This window comes from Falco punctatus (assembly GCF_963210335.1).
Source record: "Falco punctatus genome assembly, chromosome: 5".
Taxonomy (NCBI): Eukaryota; Metazoa; Chordata; class Aves; order Falconiformes; family Falconidae; genus Falco; species Falco punctatus.
Window position 1 is genome coordinate 47,749,088 of NC_137584.1, and position 21,714 is coordinate 47,770,801.

General features: G+C 42.0%; 1 protein-coding gene across 5 annotated transcripts in view; it reads right to left on the reverse strand.

Moving 5' to 3' along the window:
* Positions 1 to 21,714, reverse strand: part of IPCEF1 (interaction protein for cytohesin exchange factors 1) — a 112,812-nt gene that overhangs the window by 86,866 nt on the left and 4,232 nt on the right. The window contains exons 1-2 of one of the 5 annotated variants that reach the window (XM_080389795.1): positions 11,755 to 21,167; positions 3,494 to 3,626 (exon numbers count right to left, since the gene is read on the reverse strand). The exons of 1 other annotated variant lie outside the window; for it this stretch is intronic. The gene's annotated coding sequence lies outside the window, so the exon portion shown is untranslated. Of the gene's footprint in view, positions 1 to 3,493; positions 5,230 to 7,778; positions 7,799 to 11,754; positions 21,168 to 21,714 lie in introns of those variants that run through there. 3 more of the 5 variants (XM_080389791.1, XM_080389796.1, XM_080389793.1) reach the window with 3 other exon arrangements.

Sequence of the window (21,714 nt, forward strand, 5' to 3'; positions counted from 1 at the left end):
TTTCTCTATAGCCTAGCCTCACATTAAAAATTTGAGCCAGCTTATGACCCAGCCTCCACCAGTCATAAAGTGTTTAACTATTAACTACTCATTAGACCACAAAAGATTTGCATCAACGGCACGCTTCCTGACCCAGCCATGGCATTACAGCTGGATGAAGTGCTGGTTTAAAGAGCAGAACCTGAAAGCTGGTGGGGTGACCTCCTCCAGCCAGAGAGGTGAGCAGGAGCCTACACTTGCATTGGGGCTCGCCCTGTGGGGAGCTCAGGTTTCAGTCGGAGGCTCTCTTGGAGCTCTTGTGCTCCGGGATGAGATAAGCAGAGCCTAATAAGACATCTAGTTTCTGTGCATGATCCCATCAGCTCTAATCAAAGCATGGTAGAAGCTGGTTATGCTGGAACAGCATGCAATTGTGTAAAATGTTAGCAATTACAGCTATACCAAGTATTCAAGAAAGCACTAGTTACAACCAATTTTGAATCCAATGAATGGTAGTCAGATTAAATGTTTAAGTCTCCTTTCCCAGTTCTGCCCTATCACACACAGGGTAATCCAAAAGGAGCATTACCTACAGCTAAAAAGCCTTTGGGAAATACATAGGAAGATATTTTGAAAGAAGTGCCACATATAAATCCAGCTCCACTGAAATCTCTAGAATGCAGCTTTGTTCCAACGACTACAGCTCAGCAGAGACTCCCCCTCCTGCAGATGTCTACTCTCAGCCTTCTGCTGTAGAAGGTGACAACAGTACACGTGTCTCGTACCCAAAGAGACTGCACTCTAATGCGCACAATGGAGCGGGCAGTGGAAACATCACAAGCCACAAACATTGAGCCTCTCTTTACACAACTTCTTCATACCACAGCTCAAACCATTTCCTTCCCCCTTCTCCAGTAAGGAGAACTGCGTGCATTCTAATCCAAGGGAATTAAATGGAAATAAGATTTAGACCCTGGCCACCTCTTACTGCAAAAAGTGTCATCATTCCAAACATATCAAAGCACTGACTAAAAATCTTAACAGAAAATTAAAACTCATTCTGAAAGAAGAAATATCCAGCCAGATGTTTTCCTTAGTCCTAATTTTCAGACTAATGTTTTTTCATGTTCTTCATTAAATATGGTTCAGACAAGTTCTCTGCAGGCACAGGAACCCCATCTAGCAGAGGTCATTTCAAGGACCAAATAACTGGTAGTGACCGACCACCACCATGTACTACTGAATGATCCACAGCCATTGAAAAGTTAAAAGATTGACAGCAGGGAAAACAGTCCAGCCATAGAAGAGCACTGGTTTACAATTCAAGGGCTTTCTATTCCCCCGTTTGCTTTGCAGTGCCGAGCAAACTTGGCTTACCTCCCTCTCCATTCCCCAAATCACCCACAGAGAGCAACAGCTGATCTCTCCTGCAGACGGAAACATTGTGAAGAGCAGACACAAATCCACTGAGCGCTACAGGGAACCACAGCTCCCCAGCTGTGTGGGCTGCAGTCCCCAGGTACTACCCAAGACAGGTATTTATTATCAGACACCAATCAGGATTAACCTACCTCATTAACAGCAGCAGTTAGCTTTTCAACCAGAGGAATTAAAAAGATGCAAAGACTACTAACTGCTGGCCAAAGTCTCATTATTTTAAGTTAACAAAGCTGATGACAATGCCATGGCTACAATAAGACAGAAGTCAGCTCTTCGTGCTGGTACCCTCCCACAGAAGCACCTCTGGTCCAGGTGCTGCCAGTTTCCAGGAGCTGCCATGTAACATTAATGCCAACACATTCTTGACAGTCATTTTCCTTAGGGTTACATGCAGTGTCCACTTATGTTGTCCAACAGCAGAGCCTGAGGACAGAACTAAAGTTTCTAAACCTACCGATTCTTCTCCTGTAACAAGGGAGTTCCCTACAACAAGCCTCCAGTTTCCAGGCACTTACAAACTCCTCGTATTTCCTTTCCTGAAGAAAGGTGATGAGAAGCCAGGTGATGAGCTGAGCCTACGTGTTCAATCCTAGTTTCATGGCATACAGTTTCAAGAAAATGTTTGCTTTTACCCCTCCTCCCCCCCAGTTTAGAAGTTTCAGACATTGCATAATTCAGGCAGTTTCCCCAACTTACACAATGCTTTCTTTTCTCCTTCTCTTCCCTTACATCCTCCAAGTTGGTGAAGCAAATGACATGGACAAAGCTCCAAGAAGTCTGCATGAGGAAGAGCAGCGGTCCTGATACATTCTCACCAGTCATACTACAGACCTCCCAGACCCAGCCAGATGAGGTGAGCGCCAGCCTTCCTCCACCACGTGGGGATGCTCCTCATCAGAAAGAGTTACACCCCTGCTCAGCAATTCTCTTCAGAGAGGCAGAAGGAAAAGGCAAATCCAAACATGCATAGTTGCTTTGCTTTCTTGCTTTAGACCTACTGACATCCCCTTTTCCTATTCTTCAGTTCAAAGGATTGTATTTTACCTGCTGTCCTTACTCCAGCTCCAGGAACACCTGGATCTGAGAAGCGACCAATAGTTCCAGGCAGCTACTTTTCCCAAGCCTTCAGCAGCCTGGCTGCAACTGAGTTAGAGCTGCAAGTGTGACAGCTGAGCCAGAGAGAAGCTCTGAGAGCTTGCTCTGGTGTAGGCTAAGGGTGGGAGGACTGGAAGAGGACTGATGTACCAGTGCTTGTATAAGGCCTTGTGACAACTAGCAGTTGTCTCAGTGGTTTTGCAAGTATCAGTTGTATTTACTCTAGCTGAAGTGTTGCTGTCTGCAATACAAATTCAGGTTTCCTATGGCTGCTTCCCAACTCAACATTCATGAAACAGCCAACACCCTTGGTCAGGATCAAGGCTTCGTCATGGTAGATACTAGGTAGATAAAGAAGATGACTTCATCCCATCTTAAAGACTTGGCAAAGATAAAGAGGAAATAAGATGATGGCAGTGTTCCTGGAAAGGGAAAAACCATATTTAACCATGCCGCCTCTTGGCCTCTATCAAAATAATGATTATGCTTAAAGCCCCAATTGCATGCAAATATGTAAATAAAAACCAAGACTCAGACTCAGAGCCGGGAAGTTGTTTAGCTGAAGCCTGAAACCTCTTATCTGTAATAATCTTCCTGCCTTCTGATTAGAGCCAAGAAAAGGGTTTAGCATTTCTCCTCTTCTCTAATACTATTTGTAAATGTGTTTTTCCTCCCTCCTATCTTTCCAGTTGGTTTCATTTACGTAGACATGCCAGTGTGGTAAATTTCAGACCTATAATTTGTAGCTTCCTGACTTGGGGATGGTTCTGAACTAGTTCTCATATGGCTGTTCCTCCAGCTAAATATTTATACACGTATACACTGTGCATAGCTTTTACTTATGTGCATGAGCAAAGGCTCTGCATGCTTCACATAATTTTTCAGAGTCTACATGTGTTTTCAATCATGACAACACAGTGAAAATATGTGCCTACAAAACACATTTTAAATGTATTTCTACAAAACAGTATGTGCTTACCCTTGAGGTGTCCTCTATATATAGAAAAGCTGAAGATTAGACTTCCTGTTCTCATTCTTTCCCTTCATGTTCTTCTCTTGTTATTCATTGTATCCAGGTTTCCATTATGACCCAGCTATACATGATGTTCTCACTGGCATGGAATCAATTCAAATGTGAATTTTGATAATACACATGTACATGATAAAGCATGAAACTATCCCCTAAAGAGGCATTTGAACTTTCATATTTCAGTCAGCTCAACAACGATGCTGCGAGAATGAATGGGCACCATTCTCCTGCTCGGTGTCTACTGAGAGACCACAGCTTACAAGTCTTCAATGTGCCAAAAAGGAGTACAGTTATAAATGACTGTTGACACTCACCGCCATCATATTTAACATATACATGATTTAAATATCTTTTCTTAAAAAAAAAAAAATCAAATTCAATTTTGTCTACCAGAGTGGTTTTAAACAGTCATTTAGCTCCAAAGCCTTTTGTTTGTTTGTTTGGGGTGGTGGGTGTGGTGGGGAGGTGTTAAGTTGCTTTAGCTTGTGGATGAGGCCATACAAGTCATTCCAAGTTTTCTTCCTGATGGCAAACCCGAAGGAATTTACAAGTTTTACACCCAAACCTTGCAATAAGCTACATTCACTATCAAATGTCAGTTACCCTGTTGACCCCAAACAGGAAATATAAAGAGCCAGAGCTAGTTCTTGATTGTTTCACAGTTTTTTATAAGACTTTGTAATAAGAGTTAAACATTACTTTCTCCTACCATCTTTGTTTTCCTAGTCCTGAGACACAAGATGTTAGGCAGGCTGAGGAGCCCTGGGTCCTGCGCTCACATCTTGCAAGTTCACAGTTAACAGCTATTCACCTCTGGGATAGCCTTCCCTTACCGATGATATACAAAATACACCTGACCACAGCCTGAAGACTAAAATAGATGAGATTTAACAAAATTGATTTGGGTATTCCATGGCTTTTTTTATTCTTTGAGTACTCTTCAGAACAGTTCTCTGAAAGTCAACAATGCTACATAAATGTATTCACACACTGATAAATGCTTGCAGGACCAGGGCATAAATTAAGCACATTCTACAGACTTGGCTAGTATCTGGGTTTACAGAAGACTATCTATTTGACTTATATATGAACCATTTTCATCATCATTATCTTGAATGGATTTTTATTGATATGCATGACTGGACAGTCTGTGCTTTATATGAATACCCATATTCATCCACAGAGGACAAATCATCTTTCTCCTACTGCAAGTTTGTCATGGGGCAGAGAGACCCACACACAACTCAGGCAGGCAGTCAAAAGCCACAAATAACAAATAGGAAACCATGGAAGCAGTTTCTGAAGGATTTGTACACCAGACTGTTATACCTCAGCTGCATGTCATGCTGTTACAAATGAGTTAAGTTGTACAATTCAGGATCTTCTTACAATATATTTGAGATTTTTTTAAAAAAAGAGGGCTGAGTGGATCAGAAAATCCAAGCAGCACTAGTCTCCACTAAAACTCCTCAGAAGCCCAGCTAGCTGCATAGCTACTGTTGTGCTATTTATTCATACAAATAAAAGCCTGGCTGCCCAACCAGTCAGACAGCAAGCGCCATCTGCTCACACAGTGATATTTGGGGGGGAAGTTAAATAACACAGCAACAGAACATTTTCAGAAATTCCAGATGAGGGCTAGCCTTTTGACCAGATCCATTGGAAATAAATCTAAAGAAAGTAATATGAGACAGTAGTTACTGTCTGCACACTCACACAGAAGTTCCCATCTTTGCCAAAACCAGCAAAGACTGATGTAGGGTCTGCAGGGTTACTAACACAAGATGCTGCAGTTTGCAGAAAAGCACCAGATCTCTCCAGCTGTACCTCTAATGTCTGCGTACGCTCTGTGAAAGGAGAAAAGTGAGGAAGCTCCAGCAGGCAAGCGCCGAAGAGTATTGCATCTAAGAGGAAGACCTTCCTCAGACAGACGTTCTGACCAGCACCACAGGCACAAATGCCTCAGACCACCAATGCTGGGCAGTCAGTTGGTGCCAGTCTCCAAGGAGTGAGGTTCAGCAGTGGTGCCACTGTGCCTGCTTTCACCTCACACAATGACTGTGCTGTGTGGATGGACGCTGCAGACATCAGACATGCTTTGGTGTGGGGTATCTTACTCTTTGCTGTAATCTACAATCCTCCTCAGGGATCTTCAGCAACACCCAGCACTCCTGGCACAACAGGATAATCAGACAGACGCCTCAGCTCCTCCAGCCATGGTCCAGTCCCTACCACAGCACCATTTCTCCTCCACCCTCCTGAGTAGGACCTGGCACTGCTGCAGCCTTGTTCTGCAGTGGGAGGAGTCCAGCAGAAAAGCAGAGATACCAGGAGGACAACCAGCTCACTTGGGAGCTTTCTTAAGAGCCCTTTGGTCCCAAAAAAACTCTGGACTACAACCTCTCTCAACCATCAACTATCTCTTCCTAATGAAAACTCTGGGCCCAGGACCTGTGTGTAGGGTCACTGGCAAGAGGAAGGTACTGATGAGGAGCTGTTTGGGGCAACAAGGAGGCAGAAGGACTTAATGATGGCATGTTTGGGAGAGAAAGGCTTGAGCATGTCCTGAATGCACAAGTCTTCCTGACAAGTGTCCCAGTGCTGGCTGTGGCTCTCCCAACAGAGCTTCAGGCTCCTAGCGCCAGTCAGATATCAAGAGGCAAAAACTGAAGGTAAAAATAAGTAACCTGCAGTCTCGAGCCAGAAGCCATTTGGGGTAACAGGTTTGTTCCCTGAAACGTTTACCATGTTTGAGTCTTGTTTTAAGCTTGGAATGGAAATTCAGACCACTGTTTTACCCAAATATGCAAATGCACAGGAAAAATAAAACAGGAATTTTAAGTAAAATTCTGTTGGTAAAACTGAGCACAACTTTAATCTATTTTCTCCCATTCTGATAAACTCACAAATTTGACACAATGGTATTACAAATTTAACCCAGAATAACCCACTTTTCCTATTCATTCTGATGAGGATCTCTCAAGAGAATAAATGGTTCTTTAAGGCAAAAAGAATTGAAATAAAACATTTTTTAAAAAGGTTAAGTGGCGTCTGATAGTCTACAATCTGTCAAATTCAGCAAACAAGGAGGGGGGAAACTCTACCTTGTAAATAAGGCAATAACAAATTTAGTTTCTACACCCTGGAACGAAGCCAAGATCTAAGTGTGAAGGATTGAGAGGAAAATATGTTGTAAATTCCTTCAAGTGAAAGTCCCTATTTAAAAGGCAGAGAACACCAGTTTTAGAAAGGTCATGAAGTCACAGCAGTTTTTTCAAAGCACAACTCCTAAATGTCAATTTGACCTCTTTTTAAAGGCAGAGAGACACAGCTGCACTTGGAGTGTAACCCTTATGCTAGAAAGAGAATAGCAATGAATAACAAGATGTTTTGCACTGAACTTTGTGTAGACAGCCATAAAAAAATTAAATATGTACTCAGTAAGCATCACAACCTCAATGATTGTAAAAATTTATTGCTGTGTATTCTCAGTTGAAAGAAAAAAAGGGGGAGGGGAGAGAAATATGCCTCTTGTACAGGCATAAAGTTGCAAGTCACACAAGCTGCATAATTACACCGTTCACTTGAGCCTGGTTTTACCCCCTTTCTAGGTAAGAGGACTTGCTGTGAGGACAGGGAAATGTGGCAACTGGCAGACCTGTGTGCCTTGAGTTTTTAAGTCTAAGCTTTTGGGAAGGGTTGTAGCAAAGGTGGAAGAATGACTCTGAAAGACAGAGCTGACAAGTCCTGCTATTCCATCTCTGATAAATATTATAGATGAGTAGTTTAAATTCAGGTGGGATTCAAAAAATACATGGGTATATACACATATACCCGCAGAAATACACACATGTAAATGCTCATAAAAAGCTCAGGCAAAATCCCCTGAAACTTGGAAGCTGGACTGGAAGATTCGTTTTACATTAAGCCTTTGCATTTTATTCATAAATTAAATAGAATGTGGGTGTTGTGACTAACTGGCAAACAGTAAATTGAGCCACTGTGTGGTGTTTGCCATGAGATAAACTGTTGCTTCTCCTGATTTTTAAATGGAGGTTAACTGAACTCTGGCACACCCCACTAAAACCAAGAAGACAAGGAACAATTTCATGAATATATTCCCATGGTCCATCAAACATTTGTCACTTACATTGCCCAGATACACTGTCTGTTGGGGTCTGCAGCGGGTCTGCAGATAAGTTAGTTGACCTCAAAGACTTAGTTAGCTGTGTACCTTTAAGACAGCCACAGATTGTCAGGTATGTAAACAGGCTGTGAAGAATCGGAACTTAGAACCACAGCATACGGGCACCTACAGCAACAGCAAATAGCAAGCAAGAAGGAGGACACAAAAAACCTATCAGGGTCTAACACCTGCACTGTCTAAGATATATAAATAGTTTGTATAAACAATAAAGGCCATTTTGTCCGAACCCAGCCACGCAGACATAGTGTTTCTTTTAAGTCTGCCTCTACTTGCGTCACCACAACTGTCAAAGATGATGAACACACATATCAATAGCCTGATATTCTGCTCTATTCCCCATCACAAAGGTAACTGATTCTGCTTTCCAAGGGAAGCAAAAATGTAGGGTGCAACCACACTCAAGAACATGAAAGAAAGATCTGGCTCCAACTCTCCAAAGCTTTCCTGAACACGTATAGCATAATACGATACCTTGATCCTGGCCCTCCATTTCTATTCACCTCAGATGCAATTGTACACACATGCAGAAGTGACTATGAAGTAGATATAAGTGACCTGGTAACATTTGACATGCATCTCCTGCATAACACTAGAGGCCTCATGGCAAATGCTCCAGCCACTTGCTGTTACTCCCAGTCAGGATGCTGGCAGATCACACACACACACAACAAAACACAATACCAATAAAACATTGCAAGAAAGAAGGGTGCTAAACCCTAAAGCAAAACTGCTATGAACCATAGGACACGTAGGTAGACTCAAACAGCAACCATTTGGCAAAGCTGCCACATTTCAGTCAGTACATATCTGACCACCTCCAGCCTATTCGGAGTTCTACTGTGGCTCAAGAAGAGATGCAGACACATAAATATCTCATTTGCACCTTTCTGCATACTTTGAGAAACAGAGGTTATTAGTTATTGGTTTTTATCTTATCAGATTATTATTCTCCTGCATTGCTACTTTACTATGTGTATTATTCCCCACCCCCCAAAAAAATTAAAACACAGTGTCATTAATCAGAAGTTTTTCCCACTAATAAATTACTTATTTAATATGTTTATATAGACTCTTTTTGCACAGTTAGAGTCATGTTGAAATTGCTCTAATTAAAATATTTCCATTTATTTGCATGACTAATCAGTATTTATCAGCAACATGGCACTTTATATCTTCAAAGCACTTCAACTGCATATAAATGGATTACCTGAAAACTTGCCCAAGAACATACTTTGGAATCTGATACACAGACTCAGCTATTGCTTCCTAAAATCACTACTGCCTTTGTATGTGCATCAAGTCACAGAAAGGATAACAGTGACGGGCCTGAAGAAGTGCATAGTGCATGTGTTACTTACAGAAAGAATTAATGGTCCATAAGAGACAAAGACAGCAGACCAGATAGTGTTCAGTGATGACATGGAAAAGCAGATGGCTTACTCCTTTGAGTGGTTGAAGAGACACAGTCTATCCCACTTCCCACCATGCTTTTTGCTGAAGAGAGCTGTTGTACTCATGTGCAAATGAAACCCCACATCTTTAAAATTGCTAGCAAGGGACCTGCCACCATTCTTCCAGTTCCTTTTCTTTGGAGCTTTCTACAGACTTGCATACCAAAATAATCAGGACATCTGGTGCTGCTTTCTGGAGACTGGCCACTAATGATTTGCACTGTATGGAAAACAAATTTTTCAGTATACTGCCATCACTGCATCTCCCCACAAAGCTCTTATCCCTGGGCCACCACCCATTGGTTGAAAGATGGGGTTGGGTACTTTTTTTTTTTTTTTTGCTTCACAGCTTGTTTTAGCAAAGAACTTATACAGAAACAAACTACTTCCATCAGCACTGAGCTACCCTGGCTGTCCACTAGTTACTTTTCCTTTTTAAAAATTAAGGATTACAATAGGAACCAGGCAGAGGAAGGTCTTTCAGCTTCATCATACCAAAGGAAGCAATATTAAAGAGTGGGTTTTGTAGATCTGTTGGTTTTGTTTTCAAAGACTGAAACACCTTTTAGAACTATCAGTATGCTTTCCCTTGAAGACTCAGAAGTGTAGCACCATCCTTAATACTTTCCTTTCGTTAAGGGAAAAACACCCTGTAGTTTTTCAAAATAAATAGCTTTTTACAATGTTCTGCAAGTGCCTTGACTGAAGACATGACAATAGTAATCATAGAAGATGATGAGTCGATTCCAGATAACTACAAAACAGCAAAAGTACTGATTCTTTTATGTTACTGCTCCCTGTCCTTTTTTCCTCTATGGCGCCACTGAACTGAATCCCCTCATGCATTGACTCACATAGCTTCAGGCTCCTTTAAGCCTCAAAACTTCGCTATGGTTATAGTGATTTGAAGTGCATATGGTGGCTTTTATCCAGAACAACCTGGAAGTGCTTGATGAACTCTACCAGGAGGCAATTATGCACAACCTACTCACATCTCTGCAGATTCATAACATTGGAAAGAGACATCAAGAGATCATTAAGTCTGTCCCTCCCAGCAGGATCAATTATACTTGGGCTGTTCCTGACAGAGGCTGCCTAACCTGTTCTTAAATACATCAAATAATGGAGGTTCCACAGCCTCCTTCAGCATGCTTAACTCTCCTTGACATTAGGTTTTTCTACTGATTTCAGGCTCCTAAGCCTACTGTCTCTTATCTTATAAAAATCTGTCCTATAAGTTTCTTACACATATCTTTATAATGTTTATTCTTACAACACCAGTCCAGTCACCTCTTCTTAAGACTATGCAACACCATTTTATTTAATATTTCCTCAAAGGCCAATGTTTTCTGAGCAAAGAACTGTTACCCCCTCGTTAGAACTACCTGCTGTGGCGAGTGCTTCAGGTTATGTGACAGGCACTGCCAGCCCTAAAATGACAGTCACCAAAGAGAATGGAAGTGCCCCCCCAGCACAGTCAGCAAGAGACTCTCTTGAAGAACCTGCTGAGAAGAAGAGTCCTGACCCTTTTTTTCTGTTCTGTGTTGGTTAGAAATACAAGCAATTCACCATCATTTCCCAGGCAGATTATTATTCATACTGACACAGTCACAGAGTTTGGTGCAGACAAAAGAAGATTTGAATGCCTGCTGGTTGTGTCCCTCTTCAACTTGGGGTGGGGGTGGGTGGGTGGAAAAGAAAAAGAACAGAAAAGAAAATCAAGCCAACAAGAAGATCTCTGAGCAAAGCTTTTTTGTGTTGCTTTTTCCATTCTGCTGCTCTTTAGGCCTTTTGAGCTGTATTATTACAATTCAGTATGAAAGTGCCTAGAGACCAATTAAATCACTGACCCAGCATGCTCAGGAAGTTACAGCTGTAAGATATGGCTTGCTACACACACACACACACAAAAAAAAAAACAACCACCAACAAAACCCCCCACAACTTATGATCTAAATAGATAAGACTGTAATAAAAGGATAGAGCATTAAAAACAGTTAGTTTGTTTGCCAATGTCAATTAAACAAAACATCCCACAGAAAACTAGATACATCCTACATACAAAAAACTAAAGATCATGTAGCTGTAGGGTGTGGGGGGGGGGAGTGTCTGCAAAACTACTATCGCCCCCACGCCTGTCACCTGTGGCCCCCACTCCTCAGCTGGAATCCTTTGCAGCAATTAGACAGCCCTTCACTACCACTGAGCTTAGGCAGGTAAACATATACTTTAAGTATGAAGTTTACAACACAGGCAGCACAAGAGAAGCAGAGTTGTCATCTTCTGGCTGGTGGCTGAGAGGCATCAAATCTCACAGTTCACCTCTGGATTTTGAGAGGGGAGCAGGAGCACAGAAGCCACCCAGTCTAAAGGATCCCCAGCCCTAGCCAACTCCCATGTCCTCCCCATGAATCACCAGTTGAAATATAACTTATACTAAGCAAATTGTTTCTGGGAAGTGGATAAAGCACTACTACTTCAAAATAAAACCACTGGTAACCTAGTTGTAATATATATTGCCTCTTCAATCCTCTGAAAAAGTTTTAACTTACCACAAATCTAGAGATCTCTCAGGAAAATCATAAAGTTTGCACATATGAACCAAGAGGCTTCCCCTCCCATGGAGGCTCCTTCCCATCTTCCTTTTCTTCCCCCCCACCCCAAATACAGGAAGAGAGATCACCAGCTGCCTGCTGAAGAAAAAAACCACCAAAGAGTGCACATCATTCAGATGGCTTGGATGATTCAGCTTTTCCACGTGAACTTTACTGAAGTTGCACACAAATGGTGCTTTGTGTATTTCTGAATCAAACACATAATTAATAGTCCAAGTACATATCAACACAATCTCTATTTGATGCACTTTTCATCTAAAACACAGCAGTGTATCCGTTACCTTACAATGGCTCCGGTTCTCAAACCTATCAATAATTATATCCACCTGTGCTTATATACTATGGTATATATCCCCAGCCTTTAAAAATCCATTTTACATTGTTCTCAAAAGTTACACCAAACAGGGCAGTGAAAAGAGGATCTAGTGACGAGCTCATCATTTTGAAAGCCACCTGATGTGATGTGCATTGGTTTTAGAGTGGGAGGACTGGGAACAGAAAAGCCAGATGTTGCAAGCAGTCTGCTCTCCCAGATACAACAGCACAATAAGCAGCAGCTTGATCATAACCGTCCCTCAAAATTACCTGCAGCTACATTTTGAAAGTTCAAGATATTCTTATTGTCTGGAAACTTGTAGGAAAATAATATTAAAAGTTTCCAGAGAGCAGGCTGAGAGGAACAAAAAAAACCAAACCACACACAAATGCAAAACGCATACACATTCACTTGGTGTATTTTTGGTTTAGCACTGCTCAAAGATGAAGAAATAGTGCCTGTTTTTACTTCTCTAATTTCCTTGGCCTTTTCTCATTTGTTCAGATGTTCACTTGAATCCTCTTCATAAACAGCATCCTATTTTCATTTCACCCTTGCAGCCACAAGTCAGAAACCGATCTAATAAACCAAACATATTTGACACAAAGTAAAAAGAATCACACCTAGTGCTGCCTTGGACAGAATCTCTTGCCAGAGAAGCTCTGTTTACTTAGCAGGAGAAATGCTTATTTATCCTGGAGTATGAAAGCAGCACAAGCATGTTGAACACAACACTGCCTTCTGCAGGCATGCAAGAGTGAAAATGCAGAAACTGCCCAAGGTGCTCAGCAAGGACAGCCAAATCGGAGCCACTTAGAGGAGCACACAACTGCGGCCCAAATGCATGTGCAGCACCTGTGCCACCACCAGTCACCTTGCTTCAGCAAAGGGAGAAGGCAGCAACAGACTGAATGGGCTGGTCATCACTGGAAGCCACTCAAGAGCTACAGAAAAATAACAGAAGTGTTGCTTGATCTGGCGCTTTGACCAACAGAATAAAGCCTTTGGGGTCACCTAGTGTGCCTCCTTCTTTTCAGGCACTACCTGGGATTTTGTCTTAGGTGGTGCAAGGTAGGTAAGAGTACTGGAGAACAAGCAGAGAACCATGCTTTGGCAGCGTCTCTTCTTCCACTAATGGCTTTGTTTTTGGTTTTGTTTTTTTTTTTTTTATATAATTTACTTTCACTTTATTTTAAGATGTAAACGTGTTATGTCTGTCTAACCCGAAGAGCTCGTACTAAACTAGTCAGGCTGGTGCAACTCTCAACTTGCTCCTGCCCCAAGTCAACACTGCCAGACTCGCCCACTCTTGCCAAGATGTCTCCGATCACACCCAGCTACGTGAGCAGCAAGCACTGTGTGAGACCAGAGGGTGCCTGAAAATTTCTGCATTTTGAAAACATGTTAAATACTTCACTGGAAACTAGAGGAAAAAAAAATTATCTACATTTTCAGGAGCAAGCTGTGGGAGACATCACGTGCTTCAGTTACCAGGGGTGATTCAGGTTTTCTGAACTTCAAATTTCTGGTGATGGTTTGGGATTTTTTTATTTTTTTTTATTCACTGCCATTTCTTGACACTAACAGGAGTACTTCTCATCATGGTTTCCCATCACATTCCCCCCTTTTTGGTCAACCACTGGGAAAATAAGTCATGATATTGAAATCTGAGCCTCTTCCACATCCTGCTAGAGCTTTACTCCACACACACAGACTATATCCACCCCACGCACAACAGCAAACGCCAGTCAAATGCACTTCTTGTGGCCAGGCTCACCCATGCGTGAGCATCCCCGGGTGTCTGCCTTAACTTCACAGTCTCTCCCCAACAACCCCAGCTTACTTGCCACTTTGCTTTCATAGAATCATTTAGGTTGGAAAAGACCTTTAAGATCATCAAGTCCAACCACTAACCCAGGCCTTTCTGCACAGCACTAGGTGAATCATGGCCATGCCACATGAGGAGCTCAAATGCTGCAAAACCTTTTTTTTTTTGTTTTAAATAATGGCTCTCTCATGCTGCCTCTGCATTAACACCGTGCCATGGGACACATCATCTCTCCAAACTGTTCCCACACTTCCACAAACTTTGCAAAACAAAGAACAACTCATGCTTATCACATTAGTCTTCTACTCTGGTTTTTCATTTTCTAGCCCCAGATTCATTTGCTATTCGAGTACGCTCACAAGCTAGTTCTGACCCACAGCTCATCAGGACCACAGTCACAGCCATCGAGTGCAGGTTATTCACCACAGGGCCCCACACAGTTGATGTGGACCAGGTGTATGACCCAGCACACCACACCAGTCTCTCCCTGCTAACTGGGAGTGAGTCCCACCTGGCTCCCAGCTCATGAAAAAGCCACACTCAAGGAGGAAGAAAATCCCCTACTGGGCTACAGGGCAGCAGGAAACTCTCAGTGCAGATGCTGTTAATAAAATCCAACCCAGCCCTGAAAAAGGCCACAGAGCAGCTCCTCCAGGATGGCATGAGGGCCACAGAGCTCAGCAGGAGCCTGCTGCTTCAAGGGTTAATGCCCAGCCCCATCGGCAGCATCCCAGGCAAGACTCTGACTGGGAAACAGTTAGGTGCACTCGATCCTAAAGGTTTGTATTTCCTAACTTTGATTTTATTACTTCTAAAAAAAAAACAAACCTGAACAACTACTCATCTCTTCTGCAACCAAAAACATTCTATATTCGTATTTTGAAAGCTGAACCAGAGGCCTGCTGCTCAGCTCCTGAGCAGGAGGAAGGGACTGCTGCTTTAGCTGCTGGGCTCCTCCCCACCTTCTGGTCCCTCCATCACCCTGCCCAGGGCAGGCACAGGCAGCAGCAGAGAGGCAGGAGGGCTGTGCAGCAGGTCCGCACCCATCTCTCCAACAGGACCTGTGAATTCAGAGTCACAAAACTCAAAAGCAAGGAGAAAGAGCAGGCTCCTCTTCCTCTACAGAGATAAGAAGCCAATGTGAAGCTAAAGGGCAAGGGCTGCTTGGGGTGGTCTAAGCAGCTTCAAAGCAGAGTTTAAGCCAACAGCTTACTAGGCAGAGAGGAACTCTTACGCAAATTGAGAGCTTGGAAATACTGTCTTGCCGGTGGCGCTATTTTTACTGGAAAGCTCTGTCCAAAACTATCTCGGACATCAAAACAAACTAGATTATGCTATAAATATTAAAAGCTTTATAGCTGCTTGTTTATGCAATAAATTCCTGGAAAGTCCCTTGGCCTTAATGTAGGTAGGAAAAGGTCAGAAAGGAAGAAGGAAGTAGGGTAAGGGAAATAATTCATTTTGGAGATAGTTTATATTTTGTCCTCGTCCTACTCACTTACAGCAACTTATACCAACTTCCCACTAGAAACAAACAGCCAAGAGCTGTGCCAGAAGATATTAAGAGTTGTGTGTTCAATGGGATGTTCAATGGGCGTGGGGAAGACAGTCTCCTAAGTTATGCTTAAGAAAGAAGACAGTCTCTTAAGTTATCCTTAAGAAAGCCTTCTTTTAAGTTCTGATGAGAGAAATTTAACCACCACAGTTGCTCTACAAGAATCTACAATACCTGAACTGCTGCCCTCACGTCCTACTACCATTTAATAAAATCAAACAAATCACCCAAGATGCAGCCATCTGAGTGATCATTTCACCTGGGTGAAAATCCTTAGTTTCATTATGATTTATTATCATTCATGAAGTTTATTATTATTTTCTACTTTATTATAAGGTAGGAAAAGTTTTTCTTCTTGTGTTTCAGGGGTTTTTTGGTTTGGTTGGGTTTTACACAGCTTACAGATAAAATTATATAGCCCATTTATGACTATTTAACATATTTTCACTGGAAAGAGGTGAGGATTTCATTAGAAGCATTTGCATTGGAAATAGCTAATGGAGTATGGAAGAGGGAAGCACGTTAATAAGTAGCCACGAGAAGCATGTAATTACTTGGAAACCCCATGAAATACAGAGAGCTGTTTTAGACTGTGGCATTTTCTATGGCTCTCAGTAAATGTTTCTCAAAGAAAAAAGCCTCTAAGCGAAGGTCACAAGGGTCTGGAGGCCCATTACCTGCAAAGGCACTCCCAGAGTACATCAAAACTCATGGCAGCTGAGTGCCAGCAGCAAGCACAGCCCATGGCTTCACTGAGTTTGCTCCACAGGCATGTTCCAGCAGCTCCTACTCTGGCCCATCCATACTGAAGGAGGGCTAGTTTATGGGGGTGGAGGAAGAAAAAAAAAAAAGAAACAGCCAAACACAACACCCAGGCAGCTAACCCACTTTGCTGAAAGTGGCACTATAAATTGGACTTGGTTGTCCTCTGATTACTTGGCTGCTTCCTAGCTGCCAAACTGGCACCATGCATGGTGAAATTTCATCCTCACCAGAGCCCAGGGAACAAACAAAAATTACAATCACAAATTGACCCCAAGGATTGTCCCTGTAAATCAGCACTGTCCAGCATTTGTTTTTAATTCCTCCATTTCTGTACCCAATTAACAAATCATGTAATCATCTAAGATGTCTTTGCCCTCTCCAAAAAAAATATATTTGGTTAACTGCAGAAACACTTAAGAGGGAAATTCAGTGGCTTACATCATCCTGAACAGCTGACATGGCCACACAAGGAGATGTAAACATTTCTTTTCAAACCTATTTCATGTCATGCTAAAACAAACACATTTCTCCCACTGGCAGGAACTGGAGGACACCCAAAGGTCTGGGGTTTTTTTCCTCCACCGAATATGTAATCTTAATTTTTCTTCCTCCTGGCAAGTATGTGTAACAGACAACTCCTGCCTGTTTCATACTTAGTATGTATAAAAAAATCCCAACTCTAAGTGATATTGGTCCAGCAACATTGTATTTAAATTTGAGTTTCCACTTCTGGACTAAGTCCACAGTCACCCAAACTAACCAAGTTTTTGGACCACTGCGTAAGGCCCTGTGGGAATGACACCATCTCACCAGCAGTTCCCAACTATCACAAAAGAAGGCAAAACTGATGGTTACGCACTTGCCAGAGAGCTGGGCTCGCATCGTGTGGGCAACAGGATAAAGAGGGATTACTATTTTAAACCGATGCAGCAGCAGCGTAGGCAGTAGAATGTGGTGAAAGTATATATTGATAGCAGATCTTGACTGCTTTTGTCATGCATCTTACAGCTCAAATGCCATGCATGGAACTATATATAACTACTTTGAATGACTTTCATATTCCAGCACCACAAAAATGTAGCAGTAGAAACAAATGGGCATGTAACACTTCGGCAGGTTGGTTTCTCCGTGGAGTTACTGCTACACAACTGAAACTTATTTGACATATCCCCCCCATACATTCAGCTTAGCCCAGCCCCTCTTCATTCTCCAAACTGAGTCTTTTTGTAGTGCTCTTTCTACATTTTACTTTAAGTCAATGGCTTTCTTGAGAGCTCTCATGCATTACAAAACCTTATAGCCTGCAAGATGACAAAAAGCATTTCTATGCGATGACCACAAAAAGCACGTGCTCCATAACCACGGGATGTGCAAAGGAAAACTAACTAAAGAGAGGAATTAAACCACAGTAGTAGAGCAGGACAAGGTCAGTTTAATCCAAAGGATCCAACACATCTTTCCAGTTGGGCACCAGCATTTCGAACTCACGCTCAGAGATGGCACAGTAGGATGTGTGGTGGAAGCCAGGGAAAGAAGTACTTATCTGAGTGCAGAAACCACAAGCACAAGCCAGCACCCACCCTCCTCCAAGATACCAATCCTGCTGGCAATGGCAGTTCTGAGAATGCATACACACAAGAGTCTTGCTGCCCAGATCATGAACAAGACCAAAACCTGACTGATGAATGCCAAAAAGCTCCTGAGGAAGTAAAACCTGCACAAAAAGATTTGAGCCTGATTTTTCAGCAAGGCCCAAGTTAAAGTCTGATGAGAGGTTTTAACTTTGTCTATTTAGGATATGACTGCAGGTAGAGGGCAGTTTGTGAACTGCCTGCTGCCAATGTAAGAAAACAGGACATAAGACTGAACAAAAAAGCCCTAGTTTTGTAAAAAGAAAATGCTTTATCCTCTCTGACTGTAAAGCTAGTCTTCACCATCTGTTTCCTGGTTTGGCTAAGTTTTAGATAGCCCCCCCCCTTCAATGAGCACTCAGCTTATGGAAGATTATGTTTTTAAAACAAGTCCTGTCTAAGAGGAAGAAAAGGTTATCACTTCATTGATTAGTACAAAATTAGCCTAACACTCAGTACTCTGTCCACCCCGTTGGTCATCCACAATTCAAACACTAATTTCATTAACCATAATATTAGAGGAAACATTGCTTTTAGAATTGCCCTGAACTCTGTCTCTACAAGCCATTAGTACTCATTTTTAGCTTATTTCCTCTCGCACATTTTCATCTAGAATATTATTTTCTTGCAACAGTTAATTTAAGGGAACACCCAAGATATCAGCTTCCAAATGCTCTACAGACTAAAATAGAAGCCTGCTCAGTATTTCTGAAGTGCACATTCCTGAAACATCATTATACATATATGCAAGAGTACGAAACATTCTTTTTCATTCTTGTGGACTTTACAATCTTTTCCCATTAACTGTGTTGTTTTGCCACTGTGACAGAGCATTCAGAGTATTGTGGAGTACTGTACCATGGCAGGATATCTGGATTCACGATGTACTCATTAGGGAAGTCAACTTAGGCCCGGTTTTTGTCAGAACAGATACATGTACCTTTCATACCAGGAGATGAGACAAGTTTCTGCATAGCAGCAGTTTCTAACTTGTACCTACATTTTTCTCCAATTAAGCCAGAAAGATATTGCCTGTGATTTATTCCTAGATCTGTGGGTCTCCTTTTTTTAACCTCCAAACTGTAGAGCACCAATTATATTCACTATGCACATTAAGTTAAGCAATCGACGTCTTCCAAATTTACCCTCATCGACAAAGAAAGCGCGTTAGTCTTTGGGAGTCCAGGCTTTTCAGATTTTTCCCCTCGATTTTCAATCAATAAGCTACAAAGAAGAATAGCAGAAGAGGTGGGTAGGAGAAATTATTCCAAAAATGCAGGATGGATTTTACCCTCTTCAAATGAGATTAAAATGAAAAAGAAACAATCTGAAAAAGCTAAATTTTTGACACTTCTCCATACACCAGAACTTCTAACAGAAGCCATTACTGTAAAAAAGAAAAATAACCACTCAGGAGTGCTGTGACATGAACCATTATGGGTCTATCCTGCATTTTAAACCATTCTCCCAAACCAACAGCAGCATTTTCTCCCAAATGGTAACAATAGTGGTAAGTGATATGCAACGTGCTCCTACTTGCTAAACATCAGCTGGTTACTACCGCACACTGTGCGTAGACAGAAAAAGCTGGGGGGTTTAAATCTCTGTTCTTTGCTAGGGAAGAAAGGTTGTGTAGGGAAGCAAACCATCTAAAGTCTAAGTGCTTTTCATAGAAAAGCGTAAAACCTGCTCTTAAAGATCTGCTTTCTGTAAGTTCCTTGCAACTTCACTTTATTTCTCTTCCTACACTGGTACTTATATTTTCCCTCTCATTTGGTGTTCATGCAGTGAGGGACTTCAATAGGTCTTTGAAACAAAATGTAGGACTATTATTTATTAGCTGTCACTACACATCTGCAGCAGCTTATTCAACCAATTACACTATCACCCAGTGGCAACACACTTGTTCTCTACACGGTCCCTCTCCAGATCAGAGCCCCATCAGTTCTCTGGGAAAGGCCTTCCTAGTATTATTAGCAATTTATAACAAATAGGAAGGAAAGGAAATAAAGCTACATGCTTCCTCCTTGGTAAAGGAGTCATTCGGACATTATTTGTGCATACCTGAGCCAAGAAACACCCTTACTTAGTGGTCATCTCTCACAGCCACATACAACCACTTCACATAGCAAAAAACTCCACAGGACGGAGGAGAGAAGCTTTAGTGTGACATATACATAGGCAAAGCAGCTGCCATGAAGTCCTTGAAGATGTAAGTAAGGCTCCTTCTGCTAGGGCTGGCCATACTGGTTAAGAATAATGTTGATCACAAGGGCTATGGAGCAGTGATCCTCCCTTGAAATACCTAGGCTGCAGGTGGCTATGGACTTACAGACTTGTCCAAGTTCTTCAGGCCTCCTTCCCCTTTCCATGCAGAGAGGGGACTGTCACTTCCCCTTGAACTTGACATAATTTATGAACATGTCTCCCCCATAGATATCCCCTTGTTTTCCTTCCTTTCCCTCAGGAAAAGGGACAAAGCAGGTTAATTAAAACTCATTTTCACTTTGAATCAAGATTTCTAGAGTGAGCAAATGATGAGCACATAAGCATAAAGCCCAACAACATTTGATATAAACTTGTATTAGAGAAGAATCTTGCAGCTAATACTTTAACAGCTACTCTTCTGTAGCAACATCAGATCAGGTCTTTAAAAAGATGTAGACATTTGGAAGAAGGTCAAGTTACATATGTTAACGATTATACAGGCAAAGGAAAAAGGGGTCTGGTGTTTAATTTGCTTTATCAAGTGCTGGAAGTTACAGCTATCTATTTTATTGTTCTTTTAAGTTTTCTTCATGCATTTGATTTTCAGTAATCAATCTCACCAGCAAAGGAAGTCAGAAGCTCTAGTGTATAGGTATTAGAAAGAGTAGAGTCTGCTCCTGCAAGTCTTTCAACTGCACTCATATCCTCATGTTCCCAAAAAACAGAAATATGGCCACGCTTTAGGTCACTGTCTTAAACTTCTTGTTCCCATAAGTGAAGTCACTGCCCTAAAAAGTCATGAGAGGTAGAGGGGTGGGGGGAAAAGCACGCGCATCCAATAATTCACACTGCAACCCAAAGTAACCTATATATTGCTATTGAGAACAGCTATTGGAGTTCTTCCACCTGATAATCAACAAGGGAGAAAAAAGAACTCTACTGATGCCAATAAAATGTCAGCTTCCCAGAGAAAGGCTCTTACGTACCATACGTTACATAAGGTTTGCAGCATAGTGAGCAGTAAGCAGTACTTGCAGACAAGTGTATCAAGAAGTCAAGGCAGCTTACCTGAGCACACGGTAAGTTCACAATAGCGAGGCTGTGGTTTTTGCTGCAAAAGCAGGCACGTTGTGTTCTGCTATATTTATTCTGCACTCATATACTCCAATGGTCAGAAGTCTATCAATAATCATAGACTCATTTAAGTTGGGAAGACCTTTAAAATCATCAGGTCCAACTGCTAATGTAGCACTGCCAAGCTCACCACTAAACCATGTCCTTAAGTGCCATATCTACACATCTTTTAAATACTTCCAGGGACAGAAATACCTCCAAGGATGGCAATTCCACCACCTCCCTGGGCAGCCTGTTCAATGCTTGACAACTCTTTCCCTGAAAATTTTTTTCCCAATATTCAGTCTAAACCTCCCCTCATGCCACTTAAGGACTTTTTCTCTTGTTCTGTCGCTAGTGGTCTAGAAGAGGCTAACACCCATCTCACTACAACCTCCTTTCAGGTAGTTGTAGAGAATGGTAAGGTCTTCCCTGAGCTTCCTTTTCTCCAGGCTGAGCAACCCCCGTTCCCTCAGCCACT